Here is a 15,297-nt window from a genome sequence, read left to right as displayed (position 1 = left end):
TTACCCTATTACCTATTTTGTTCCTTAAAACGGTCCTGTGACCAATACAATTGGGGGCATGTTGATTCCTTGGCCCACCATGGATTAATTAAGCTTATTGTCAAACATAACCTTCACCTGGCTCAACCAGCTCTTGAATGGGATGCCTTTGTGAATCAAACCCCTATAGAAAATCCCTAACATCCTGTCGCCGATGATATCCTTGAAGCTAGTTCTTCCAAAAAGTGGCATTTGAAACCCTCAAGCCAACCGAAAGCAAAAACTTTAAAGCCTAAAGGGAAAGCGGAAAAGGAAATCCCAAAACTCAACCCTCATCCCATGATTACGCGATAGAAATAGCATACCCCTGATAAATTGCAAGGGTTAGTTGAAACAATAGAATCCGTAAGTGATATGGAAATTTTGAGAACAAAAGAACCTCAGACAAAGAACACTCAGCTTTTAAGAAGGCTAAGGCACCAGCAGCATAGAAATAAAAAACAAAAACAACAAAAAGAAGATTCTATCCATAAGAAACCAATGTCTAACGAAGAAGATCCACTAGAACAACAAAATGAAGAAGAAATTACACACCCTGATACTAAATTCAGCGAAGTATTTGGTGAAGCAGTCGGGGAGGACACTAATGTTGGGATTAATAAAGAAGAGGGCATTATGGAAGATCAATAGGAGGATCTTGAAACCATAAAATTTTAGGAAGATGTCCATGAAGAACATGCTCAACAAGAAGAGACCGTAATACAGGAACACTCCAATACCCATACTAATGTGGTCCTTTATCAGGGTATAAATGTCGAGCATCCTCTTCCTGAAACTGCCCTTGCGATGGTTGATGTCAGTAAAGATAAACTCCCTGTTGCTCTTACAGTTCAGAATGACCCTAATCCAATTGCTATAGGAACAAGTGGAATTTATGAAGTTCCTGATGCTGAACAGGGTATGTCACTCTCTCTTAATGCACAATTATGGAAAATGGTCACTCAACTCCAACAATCCAATCAACAGTTGCCATTACAGTTACAAGCACTCGTCTCTCAAGAAAAGGGAACCATTGGTGCAACCAGAGTTGAAGCAGATACAAAGATACTTAATGAGAAGCCTATTGGATCCAGCCAAACACCTCAATTGCATGAGGACATGCAAAACCTCTAAGCTGGGGGGAACAATGGGTGTGCAAACTGCTTTTGTTTTTGTATACTCTTTATACCTTTTACCCTGTCTTAAGCCTGTCTAAACCACTGTTATGCCATTAATTATTAAGGAATATAATGCATTTAATAAAGTCTTGAGGTTTGAAAATATTTCTTGAAAAGAGTGGATGTTCATATACATATTGATATATTGTGATCTATTCTGCTACAGGAACTAAAGATGCGAGAATATGGAGTCGGCCATTCAGCTGGAAGAACAGTTTTTGAAGTTGTCATTTTGTTATAGTTTCGAATGGCTCTATTTTGGCCATATGCTATTATAGTTAGAGCTATTGTATAAATTGTTATATATGGCCTGCAGCCAAAACAAACTATTGCCTATGTTTGGGAAACAGGCCAGCGGTCATTCGAGTTAGTTGTCAATATGGTTAAACACTTTAGATTATATAAGCAAATGTGAACCAAAAAGACCTATGAGCGATAATATATGAAATTCTCTATTTTTGCATCATCTCCCAAATACTGAATTGAGAACGCAAAGCTCGTGTAGCAGCCAACTTTAAATTAGTTCTCACCCTGCGTACTGGAGGAGGGCCCCCTCTTGGGAAACTTGGTGAGATTAGTGTCATTTATTCTATAAGTATTTTCCTTGTTGATGTCATGTGTTCCTTTCAAGTTTTAATTGTATGCATTTTCAAGAAGTCTGCTATATATTTGATTGAATCTATATAGAGCTTGTCGATTGATTATTGATTCAGTTGTCTGATGAAGTAATTGGTTGTTATAAGTTATAAAGAAATTGTTTGACACATTACTGTTTGATACATTCCTCTTACCGCCTGCATTCATCCTTAATACTCACAATATCATTTGTTGTATTCCCTTTACTGTATCCCTTCAGTCATTCCCAATATTCATGACTTCCTGTCGCCATCCATAGTATTCTCTGCCTTCTCTGTCATACTTCCTACTGCACTCATCACACTCTCTGTTGTACTGTATTAAAACCAGTCAGTTAAAAAAAACCTCCTGCCACTACCATACTTCCTGCCATAGTTGAGCACATTATAAGCTTTAATTAAACCAACCTCCAATCAGACAACAACTTTCGCAATAAGCATTCATTGAGATTAATTATCTAAAAGGGTGTAATTAATTACTTAGAGATGTGTTAATAAATACATTGTTTAATTATTAAAAGGTGTGAACTTTAGATAAATCTATTTATAAAAAGTATTGTTTGGATCTTAAAACTCCTTTTGTAGCAGATGTGTGGTGTGTTCGACTTTTAATTGCTTTGTGTTTAAAATTCACTTGTAGCAATTGCTTTGTGTTCATTTGCAGTGAATGTGTGGTAGTTTAATTTCTTAGTGAGCAGTAATTTGCATTCATAAAACCCTTGATTTATTACTTTCACCCCTTGAGCAAACAACCGTTATATCTCTCACGAGTTTACGAATCCTGGATTGACATTTGTAAGGGTAATTTCGATTCAATTATATCCATAAAAGGCTATCCCAGTGAACTTCAATTTTACCCAACAAGAGAGAGTAGGGGATGGAAGAGGAGAGAGAGTAGGGAGAGAAAGAGTAGCGGATGGGGGATGGTGGGATAGGGAGAGATAATTTTTCACATAGTGCGTACACGCTTTATAGTGTGTACATGCTATGGTGCATACACACTATGTGAAAACACCAAAAAATAGTCATAAAGCAAGTTTGGGTCCCTGCTGATCCATTTTTTACTTTTTTTCTGTTGTGTATTCTGTTGTTTCGACAAAAAACATGGGTTTCAAGTTGTTGAAAGTTAGCAAACACTATTTGAAGGCTTTTTGAACATTCTTTCATTCTATTGGAAGCTAGCAAACACCAAATTCAATCATTGGACACACTATTTGAAGGCTTTTTGAATATCATTTCTATAGAAAAGGTTAGTGTAATCCTTTTTAAATATTTTTTGTTGTTATATAGGGACAAATTTGATTATAATTTGACATATTGTTTAATATATAGTGAATTTATTAAAATTTGTATGTTTGAATGAATTGTTATTTGGACATAGTTAGAAATTTGGCAAGTTGTTTAATAGATATTGTGTATTCATTGAAATAATTGTAATTTTTATATGTATTTGAATGGTTTGTAATTTACAAATTGTAAGTAATTCAGATGTTTGAACAATTTGACATATAGAAAACATCATCATTCCAAGAAAAAAACCAAAAACTCAAACAAATGAAGAGAGGGAGAGAGATTTGGCAATTAAAAGAGATAAAATGAAACTACTACATGAACAAAGAAAATTGCAAAGCAATAATGAAGAATTGACTATCAAAGAGGAACAAAAACCACTGATACAAAGAAACAAAGAGGAAGAATTGGAAAGACAAAGAGAACAAATGAGACTATTACGCTCAAGAAGACAATTGAATTGTGAAGCTACACTATCTTCTAATGTTGGAGTCATATCATCCTCTCATGTTGAAGAGATGCTAATTTGTAGATCTGACGATGTACACACTCCATCATATCATGTTGAAGGCACAACATCAACATATCAAGTAGGTGATATTCCATCTTTTGCATCTTATTGCCAAGGCACATCATCTTCGATTCAAGGTACACAAAACACTCAACCTTATGTTGATGTTCAAAATGTTGAGAGAATGGAAGAGATTATAACACCTAGAATTCGTTTTAGAAGACCAACATATTTGATTGATATTGATACTAACATGTTGAAATCAATGTTTGACAAGATTAGCAAGCATACTTGTCAAAGAAAAGTTAATCGTATGTGGAGATTATTCTTTGAAGAATTAAATATTACAGATCAATTTCAATTATTTGTTGAAATGATGAGGAATTTAAAATTTAGGCCTATCATGAAGATTCTTGAGCTAAGAATGATGGACGATTCAAATGAAAAAGCATTGTAAAGAATCTAATGAGTGCTTATGACAAAGTGGGTTCTAAATCACACACCAAAGATAGTAATATTACAAGACGAGTACTTACATCGACAATAGTAAGTACCCAAATAAAAAAATCTTGATTCATAAGAAAGACAAGAAAAACATTAAAAATTGGTAGAGGTACTCTAAGAAAAACCATGCTAAGGTGTGAGAGATTGAAAGATCCAACAAAAAATGAGTTATGGACATTTAGCGATAGACTACTGCAAAAAGATAAAGAAATTAGTGAAGTTTTGAAATCATTGATTGAAGATTTTTAAAAAAATAACACACATGTTTCCCCTAATCAAAGAGATGTTGTAAGAAGGAGGATTGGTAGCCAAAATCGCGATCCACATGCGAAACATTTTTTGGACTCAACTCAAGCACAATTTTTGCAAAATTTATTGGTATGTATCCTCAAATTTGAATAAGTTAAATATTTTTTGAGATGGGTAAACCTTTTTAATTGAAGATAAATCACACACGCACAACTTTTTGTTGTAAGATACATATTGAATTTTTTAACCATTTTGATGTTTTTATGCATATATGTGTGTTTTTGCATTCTAAGTTTGTTTTATAGGATTGTAAAATGAATGAGCCACCAAGATCTTCAAAGAAATTCATATCCAACATTTTATGTGAAATAGGGGACGACCAACAATTTTACAAGACATCATGCTTGGATGGTACATGTTTATTTTGTGATTATTTGCAACTTTTATCAACTTGTGAACATATGGATAGTACAAATGCAATTGGAAATGAAATAGTAGATTACGGAAAATATAAGATAGTGACATATGCTCTAAAGGATGGGAAACAAGGTAAAAGATGTGATTTAGTCATTAAAAAGATTCCAATGTATGAATTCATGAAGATTTTTCGTGAAAAGATTATTTACAAGTATGCAAGGCATATACATAGAGCTCGATGGCTGGATTTGTCATTCAAGTTGTGCAAGGATATCTTTCCACTAGATACTATTGTTTCGGTTGTAGACTTCGTAGAGAACTATACACTACAACCACAAATGAGGTGCAAGTAAAGTATTATACTTCTCAACAGGTTTTCATATTTGTTCACATAACATTCATGCATTAACCTACAAGTACAAAGGATGACAGGAAGATTTTGAGGGAGTACCATTTTTACATTAGTGATGATCAATCACATTCTACGGAGTTTGTACATGGTTGTTTTCAACTATTTTATGAAGATTTTGCTAACAAGGGCATACCATATCGTCCGCACATTATTTGGTCAGACAATTGTGCATCTCATTTCAAGAATACATGGATGTTCTATTGGTTGAGCAAGATGCATAGGTTGTGTAGAATTCAATATATGTGGAATTTCATAGAGGCTAGTCATAGAAAGAGAGAGCACGATGGTGCAGATGCATGCATCAAAAGAGCCTTAGCTCATGAAGAACTAAAGTACAAAGATGGAGCAATATTGATAGATGAAAAATCCATCATCCAGTGGTGTAATGCTACAATGGGTCCAGGTAAGGAAGGTAAGTCTACGATTTCTAGATTTTTTTGGTTGATAGATAATACTAACATTGCACCATATGAGGATTGTTGCACACTAATATGATCAAGTGAGTTGCACTCTTTTAGAAGCTCTGATATAGGTTCATGGAGTATCCACACACGGAAAATGGCATGCTATTATCTATCATGTGCAGAGAAAAATTGGGATGATTGTGAGTTGACTAAATGGGTGGACAAATGAGATATACAATTTTTGGACCCAATTGACACCTATCATCCCCCACAAGCACTAGAAATGGTAGAGATGGATTCATCTATTGACTTTGACCGCTTGTCTGATCTAGTGCAACCTGGTAATATATATATTTATATATATTTTTAATTTTAATATGTAACTTTATAACTTTTACCTAATTATTTTTTGAATTAATGACTACATTTCGTACATTTATCACTGCAGGCCATGTTTTTTCTGTTGTTGAACATGAAGAAAATAAAGAAGGGACTGATTATTATTTGTGTCGTGTCCAAGCCAAACAAAAATTGGATCAGTTGGTTATAGATGGTGAAGGTTTAGAGTACCATATCGGTGCGATGGTTGTAACTGACACATGGCTTAGACGATATTCTATGAAGAACCCTAACTTGTAGTTATTTGAGGATTGGCAAACAAAGAGGAAGATTCTTCATTATTCGAACCTTCTTGTCACATCAAATGTCCACTTGATAAAATATGGTAGAAAACCACATAATAAGACTCTTTGGAAAGTTCACGAGTCAGACCACAAAGCAATACTTGAGACATTAAAATGTAGAGCAGATCTAGTTGGTTCATTAGATTGAATAGGGAGAGAGGGAGAGAGAAAAAGAGTGGTGCGGGGTCACCTTGAATCATTGGTGCAAGTGGCAGGGTACTAACAATGAAGGTTGGGAGAGTACAACCCACAAGAACACCTAAACAAAGTTTGAAAGCCCAAACAAGGCCCAAAACCCCACACTTGCAGCTTGACAACAATAAAGGCTTAACATATGAAACCTACTCTAGACATGGAACCATGAGCACAAACTTAAGGCATGTTATTTTTACATCAGTAGGGGCATATGGATTGAATTTGAAGGCCTTAAACTAAGAAAAAGGCATAGTTCCTTCATTAACCTCTTTGATTCCTAGTAGCCCAAGAAGCAAGGTTATGGCCTACAACTTAGTAATTTTTGAATGGAAGCAAAAACTAACCACCAAGACACCTCCTACTCTTGATATATTGTCAAATTCCAAAGTGCTAACATTGCATACACAGAAATTTTGCATTAACATGTGGGGACAACAATTAAGGCTAAAGGGTTGATTAGGCCACTATTGCAAAGGAAGTACAGACATGTGCTAGAACCACCAAATGGTGTAGGGGCACCTTGAAACATAGGGCCCTCACCTTTTCAATTTTGTTATGTTGTGCTCCTACAAAGCTTTTGTAAGTAGTAATAAGTGGTGCACAACACCAAGGACAAGAAGTGTGATAGGTCCATGGATTAGTCATTTGAATAAGGTTTTTGTAACAAGACCATATGTAAGGTCAATTGGATCCTTGGTGTCATTATAAGACAAGATACCAAATTGAACCAAAGGTCAAATTTGAAGAATTTGAGTTATTTTGTATGCAATAAGGAGTTTGTAGGTCTTTAGATAGATTTAAATGCCTTGGGGTATTTGGGCAAAGATTTAAGTGTCTAGGAGGTTATTAAAGCAAAAATGTCAATGTTGTCATGCAAAAAAAATGCAAAATGACAACTTTTCTTACTAAATAATTGAAAAGGTAGTTGAACATTGGCATAACCATTTGAATGATGGTTATGACCGTTGGAGGCAAGGAATACATGTTTAAAAATGTTGTACATAGAGAGGACAACATAGTTGCACAGACTGGTGAAGATTACATGAATAAAACTCTGATTTTCTACCTTTTTCTCTATTTTTATGAGTTGTACAGACATGTACAGATTGGTGAAGGAGATCAACTATCATGGTTGGATAGCCTGATGAACTAGGTCTCATTTGCATTTGGTTTGAAGGTTATATCTTTTCATTTTCTTAATTTATTGCAATTTTTGTGAAGGTTGCTTATTTGGGCCTGAATTCAAGGGTTTTGGCAAACATATGCCTCTAACTTGCAAACCCATAGTTGGAATTTAATGCCTCTTTGGGGGATGCAATTTAGGAGAGTTTTCTTTGATACGACAAAGTTTCAGACTTGGAGTAATTGGTTTGATATTTTTACCGGTTGGCCCTAGGTTGAACATACCTGTGTTCAGCCAGGAATTGAAGAAGAAGTGGCATTTAGGCTTCCAAACTGATTGTCTGAACCCAAGTGAAGGGTGAAATGGATTTGTGGGAAGAAGAGGAAGAGTTTCATGGGGTTGAGTTGATTCTATGAACCCATCTTCAAGCACTTCCTTTGGAAACCCAGCCTAATTAGGCCTATTAGGTCTATGGACTAAGTGGAGTTTGGGTATGCTAGAATGGATTCAACCCTTGATCCTTTGGAGTCTTAAAGAACTAGGTAAAGGGTATTTGAAAAGGTGATAATTTGGCCTTGTCCTTTGGAAAGTTTGGAAGTTTTCCAAGGAAAACTAAATTTTGACCTACTAAGTTAGGGATATTGATCCTTGGAAGGTGTTGGGGCCTTGAAAGTGCATGAGTCCTAGTGTTTTAGTCCTAGAAATGTTGAATCAAATCTAAGTTTGAAGTCTTGAAACCTTTTTACTTGCTTTTCCTTAATTGGCCTAGTTGAGGGCAAGTGTCCCTAAAGCCATATTTTGATCCAAGTTTGCCAAGAGCCCTAGGAAAAGGGAAGGACTTTAGGAGAGTGGAGTCCACTTGGATAACTAAAGGTCATCATTTGGAAAAGGCCAGTAACCAAGACATCATCCTGAAGTGGGTTTGGGTACCCTTAGAAGTTTAAGAACCAAGTGGCAAAGGTAGGTTGTGTGCTCTACATCAATAAGGGTCATTAGACCTAGGTGTGATAGCTAGGGTGTAGGAAGTCACAATGTCTTTGGAAGAGTCACTAATTGGCCTAAAAGTCAAGGCATACCTTACCATAGGGAAATGAGCAACTTAAGGGATAAGTCTCTAGCTTAGGGAAGGGTCCCTAGCATGGAATTGCTAAGGGATAGCCCATTTAACAAGTTGGAAGTGTTAGAAAGAGCAAGCAAGAAAAAATTGCAAAAGTTGCTAAATTGAAATTTTTGCAATTTTTGCAAAAATGCTAATTTTGCAAGAAATGGTGGATTTTTCCTTTTAAAACTTGAAGAAGGCTGACACAAGCCCTAATATGGAAGGGAAACACCTAAGAAGACATATAAATACCTTCCTAACCCTAAAATAGGCATAAGGAATTGTCATTTATACGGACAAGTGCTGTAGCATGACATTTTGAAGGAAAAAGTACTGATTTTTTGAGTTTTAAGACATTTTTGGCATTGTCCTTGGTTTCTATACCTAATGGAATCATAGATAGGGTTAATTAGAATGTTTTTTCTTTAGGAAGTTTGTGTTGAAAGTTGTTTGTTTCGTAGTTATAAAAATCTTTCCGTTTTAGACAGTTTGTTGTCCTGTTTTCAGCAACTTGTAGAAATAATGGTGTAACTCACTATCCCACCGTTGGAATTGTATGACCTCTGGGGATAGTGAGTTGGTGCATATATGCTACATGCACCTAGGGCATCATCTTTCTCCCTTGTACCTACATTTCTGCAACTAGAACCACAAAAATAGATAAAGTAGTTATGATCCAACCAAATTTTCAACTATGGTTAAATGAGTCCATTGAACAAATAGATAAAGTAGTTATGAAGAATAATTCATATAGTTTCAATATTTTAACACCTTTTATGATACCAAACATAATGGGAGACTAGAAAGTATTTTGCATGTAGCAGAAGTTTGAATTATTTAGGCGGGGATAGAAAATAGTAAAGAACATATGAAGCAAGCGAATTGAACAATACACATATTGTTTCATCTTAAATAAAGAAGTATATTGATATGTGACTTTCTTTAAAAGGGTTCAAAGGTAGATTGAAGGTCATCATCAACATTATTTTTTTTTAACATAACCTTTCAATATGTTGCTCATGTTTTTTTCTTGGTAAGAATTAAGTATAAATCTACACAAAAATCCATTTGCATTGTGGCTCATGTCTCTTAGGCCCTTTTTTTATGTCTTTGAATGCCCTTGCATTATCCTCATAGTTACTAGTGTATAGGTTGATAGTTGAATCTCAACATGTGAATAGTTTGTCTTAGTTCTCATATGTAGTCAAGGTTCTTGACATCAATTACAAGTCATAAACATGCATTAACAAAATGCAATTGGGTCTCACGAACTTGATTGCAAGCTTTCTCATGCCTAAGTGGTTGGCAGGCCTTAAGACCCAACCAATAAGTCATCATTTGATATTGATAGGCACATATTGTAATCAAGTCTCTAGGAATTGATTGCAAGCTCTTTGAGCATCTTCATATGTCATCGGGTTAATTCTTGCATCCCTACAATCTAGTCTTGAAGACCTAATTGCATATCACCCTCTTAACACAATCATAGTTAAGTATTTGAGACTTGACTACATATCAGCATGTATTGAACTTACAACTTGTAATGTAGCTCTAGGACCCAATTACATATTGTATCTCTTCTACACTTGAAATCAAGTCTTTAGGGTATGATTACATATCTTCTTTATAGACACTTGTAGGCAAAGTCTTGAAGACTTGACTACATATTATCTATAATTCATTCTTGTAATTGAGTTAGTGAGACCCAATTACATATTAACATTGCATATCCACTTGCAATTGGGTCTTTGAGACCCCACTACATGCCAAGTCTTTGCATATCCAGTAACATGATTACAAACAATTTTGCTTAGTTATACAAAAAGTTGCAAAGTTGCATAGCAATTTTTGCAACTTTTATTGCATTTTTGCATTTTTTTGCCTAAAAGGCATTTTAACTATGTAAATGAGTTAATGGAAAATCTAGGAGTCTAAAATCATGACCTTATTGAAAACATGGAAAGAAAATTGGAAAGAGGTCATAAATGACCCAAACAACTTGATTACATGATTTCATAAGAGGGGTGCTCCTGTACCAATCATAGGGCCTCACCTTTTCATTTTTGTTGTGTTATACTCCAAGTGAGCCTTGTAAGTAGAATAAGAGTCATTGGACCTAGGTGTGGTAGTATGGGTATTGGATGTCATTTATTGCAAACTTGCAAACACAAAGAGTTTTATTGCTACATTTCACCAATCTCACTGTGTCCATGGTCATTGTTCTCTTTTCATTCATGTTTGGGGGTATGTTCCTGGTGCAAAGCACCAAGGCACTTGGTTTATATTTTGGTTTTCATGTTTTTTTTTACCTAATTAGGCTAGAATAAACAACCCTTGGATGAGAAGTCCATGGTTGTCAAAGAAAGACACCATTTTGTATGCTTAAGGCACTTTATGCAATTTATAAGCAAAAGTTGCTCATTAGGAAAATTCGGGATTTTTAATTTTTTTGGTCAAGAAATCCTAGGACTAAGTTTTTTTTAGTTTGTTTTAGGTATTTTGGAACCTTTTCCAAGTCCTAGAAGTGGAATCAAGTGAAAAATGTAAAAATTGCACTTTTTGTGCAAAGTTGCATTGTTGAAAGTTGTAAAAGTTGCTCAAATTTACAACTTAGTGGGAAAAGGGTTATAACTTATAACTATTAAAATATTGGTTCTAATCATTAAAATATACATAGGAGATATATATACCTCATTTGTGAGGTCTGGAGGGCATTAATATACGGATTGGAAGAAGTTGCAAAGAAAGAAATTCAGTTTTCAAGTCATTTTTACTGTTGTTTGCATGTTGCATGAAATGTACAAAATTTTAGACCAAATGTGATGGATTTTTGAGATAAATCTTTGAATCATATTTCTTCTACTTCTGGTCTCATCATTCTTCGTGTTTTCTAACTCAAGTTATTGCATTTTTAGTAAAACTAGGTTTTTAGTACAACATTTTGGTGCACACGGCAAAAATGGGCCTCTAACTACAATTTCCTTGGCTGAAATTTCATGGCCACTTGGTAAATGGTAGTTATTAGTGTCCTTTTTAAGATTCTAGGGTTTCAATATTGGAGGATGTGTTTTGTGATTCTTCCAATCAAGCCCTAGATCAAGTACCATGAAGGATTTGACCTCTTGTAGCATGTTGATTTGTGAATGGTAGGAGTTTGGGAATTGGTGAAGGGCTGAGCATTTGGAAATAAGTTATTTTAGTGTTTCTAAATGATGCAAGTGGCAAGGTACTAACAAGGTAGGTTGGGAGAGTACAACCCATAAGAACACCTTAACAAAGTTTGAAAGCTCAAACAAGGCTCAAGACCCCACACTTGCACCTTAATCACTAGAGTGACTTAATACATGAAACCTACACTAGAAATTGAATCATGAAACTAGACACTAGGGATGTTTTTCTTACATCATCATGGGTATACTAACTAGATTTGGAGACCTCAAAACAAAGAGAAGGCATAGTTCCTTCATTAACCCATTGGATTCGTAGTAGCCCAAGAAATTAGGTTTTGGTCTGCTACTTGTATATTTTCAATGGAAGCAAGATGCTAAAAAACAAATCTAGTTTCTATTTATGATGTATTATCAAATCTCAAAGTGCAGGGATCCTATAATCAAGAACATTGTCATAACCCATGGGATAACAACTAGACAAAAAGGGCTAATTAGGCCACATTTACAAAGGAGGTACAACTTAGACACGTGCCAAAAACATGAGACCAATTAAGTTAGTTGAGAAATGTCCCAAATATGTTGTTTTCCAAGTTACAGATCAAAGCATGAAGTTTTGGGGTCTTAAAATGCCAATACAACAATAATGTGTATTGATGCATACAAGGTGTATGCATCTAGGGCATCATATTTCTCCTTTGTCCCTACATATAAAAAATTGAAACTAAAAGAATATTAAAGTGCATTAGAAGTAAAAGGATTCCACCAAAGGCCATAATTTTCCTATGGAGGAATCTAGAGTTATAACCCAATTTTCTTCAAAACCCTACAAACCCTCAAAATCTAGGTTGTTTCTACAAAAATAGGAATAACTTGAGTTTTACAAAGTCTCAGAACCTCAAACCAGTTGCATTAGAAAGGTGATTCAAACATCTATCCAAACATACCAAGCATAAATCCCTATGAATTCATACACATCCATACCATCCACAAAACTCAATGAAAATGTAGAAAACAAGATTATTTTTATTGATTTCAATGCCAAAACATTACATTGTACCTTCCACCCGCCTGAAAGGGTTGTATGAAGGTGGTGCAGGGCACCAAGGAAAATAGGTTTAATAGGTCCATAGGGTATTCAATCCAATAAGGTTTTTGTAACAAGACCAATTGTAAGGTCAATTGGATCCTTAGTGTCATTATAAACTAGGATACCACATTGAACCAAAGGTCACATTATGGAAATTGAGTTGTTTGTGTGCAATAGGGAGTTTGGAAGTCCTTAGATGGATTTAAGTGTTATTAGGATCATTAGGCAAGAATTTAGGTGTCTAGGAGGTCATTAGCACAAAAATGTCAAAGTTGTCATGCAAAAATGCAAAGTTGATGACAACATTTTATGCAAAAATGCAAAGTTGATGACAACATTTTATGCAAAATAATCAAAAAATGTTTGAATGTTGGCCTAACCATTTGAATGATGGTTGTGACCATTGGAGGCAAGGAATATGTGTTATAAAAGGATGTTCATGAAGAAAACATCATAGTGGTATGAACTGGTGAAGATTTATATTAATAAAAGTCTGATTTTCTGTCATTTTCTCTGTTTTCCTAAGTTGTATGGATTTTTAAAGCTCGAGAAAGGTGATCAATTGACATGGCTAGATAACCTAATGAAATAGGCTTCATTTTATTTTGGTTTGAATGTTTAATCTTTTCATTTTCTCAAGTTATTGCATTTTTTGTACAAGTTTCTTGCTTAGGCCTGAATTCAAGGGTTTTGGCAAACATGTGCCTCTAACTTGCAATCCCATAGTTGGAATTTGATGCCACTTCGAGGGATGCAAGTTAGGGAAGCGACTTTGATATAGCAAAGTTTCAGACTTGGAGGATTTGGGTTGCTATTTTTACCAACAGGCCCTAGTTTGATCATCTCCATGTGTTCAGCGTGGAAGTAAAGAAGAAGTGGCATTTAGACTTCCAAATTGATTGTTTGAACCCAAGTGAAAGGTGAAATGGAGTTGTAGGAAGGAGAGGAAGAGTTCCATGGGGTTGAGTTGATTCTGTGAACCCATTTTCAAGCAAGTGCTTTGGAAACCCAGCCTAATTAGGCCTATTAGGTCTGCAGACCAAAGTGGAGTTTGGACATGTTGGAATAGAGTCAGCCCTTGATCCTATGAAGTCTTCAAGAACTAGGTAAAGGGTATTTGAAAAGGTGGTAAGTTTTCCTTGTCCTTTGGAAAGTTTGGAAGTTTGCCAAGGAAAACTAAAATTTGACCTACTAGGATTGCTAGGCCTGATTTTGGGAAATTGACCCCTTGGGGGTGTTAGGACACTAAAAGTGCATGAATCCTAGTGGTATAAGCCTATTGATGTTGATCGTAGCCTAAGTTTGAAGTTTTGAAACCTGGTTGTATATTTTGCCTTATTTGGCCTAGTTGAGGGCTAGTGTCCCTAAAGCCTAGATTGGATCCAAGTTTGCCAAGAGCCCTAGAAAGGGGAAAAGACCTTAGGAAAGTGGAGTCCACTTGGAGAGAGACAAGTCAGCATTTGGCAAAGGTTGGTAAACCAAATTGGCATCTTGCAGTGGGTTGGGTGCTATTAGACACCTAGGAGGTAATTGGTAGAAAAAGGTTGTGATCTCAACATCAGATTGTCTTCCCCAACTAATCCAACCAAATTTGAAAGGTTGTGACCGTTGGGGGAATGATTAAAAACAATTTTTCTTAGTTCATTGAGTTCATTTCCACGACCCCATTTCCTACTGGTTTCTTTGTAAACCAGTCATCTACTTGACTGGGGCAAGTTTGGGAACTGACAATCTCCATTTAAAGGTGGCAATGAGCTTTCTATTGTTCTGTTAAGATCATTAATATATTTCGATGAGAACTTTGAGGGATCATTCCAAGCTTGAGTATCCTAGCTTCCCAAGTCTTGTAAATGTGAGGCCGTTGATGAATAAGCATTTCTAATTGAAACATTTGTGGTGCTGGAATGAAGTGCCTGACCAGATTCTTTGCCTACTAATGAGCCAATTTGAGGCTTCACTTCACATTGCTCCGTGGACAATTCTATAGCACTTGTTACTTCTCTATCTGAAAATTTTGTGTCTGTGTACATGTGCACTCTTTCCCAATAGTTGTAGGTTTTGTCTCTTCATCCTAAGTAATTGGCATACTTGGGATGGCACTAAGATAACCATTTTCTTCTAAAATGTCCTTTTCTCTCAGATTAGTCTCTCTATTAAGCAAGTTTTCTATATCTTCCTTTGTATATTTCATAGATGTAGCTGCTATCCAATTGCTTATTCATTGGCTTTCAATATTCATGAGAAACTAAGGTATTTGGTTACCTAATAGGCCCTAGGAATCTTAACTAGGGTCTTAGAATAGTCCTAGATGGACCCATTTGA

General features: G+C 35.5%; 1 pseudogene; it reads left to right on the top strand.

Moving 5' to 3' along the window:
- Nucleotides 1-5,607: 5,607 nt before the first annotated feature.
- The window catches only part of LOC149562871 (putative E3 ubiquitin-protein ligase ARI7 pseudogene), a 92,946-nt pseudogene continuing 83,256 nt past the window's right edge, over nucleotides 5,608-15,297 (top strand).

The sequence above is a fragment of the Cupressus sempervirens genome, chromosome 4 (assembly GCF_028749045.1).
Source record: "Cupressus sempervirens isolate cs-2001-9-10 chromosome 4, ASM2874904v1, whole genome shotgun sequence".
Lineage (NCBI taxonomy): Eukaryota > Viridiplantae > Streptophyta > Pinopsida > Cupressales > Cupressaceae > Cupressus > Cupressus sempervirens.
The sequence above is the reverse complement of the archived record's forward strand: the minus strand, read 5'-3'. Positions and strand labels throughout refer to the sequence as shown.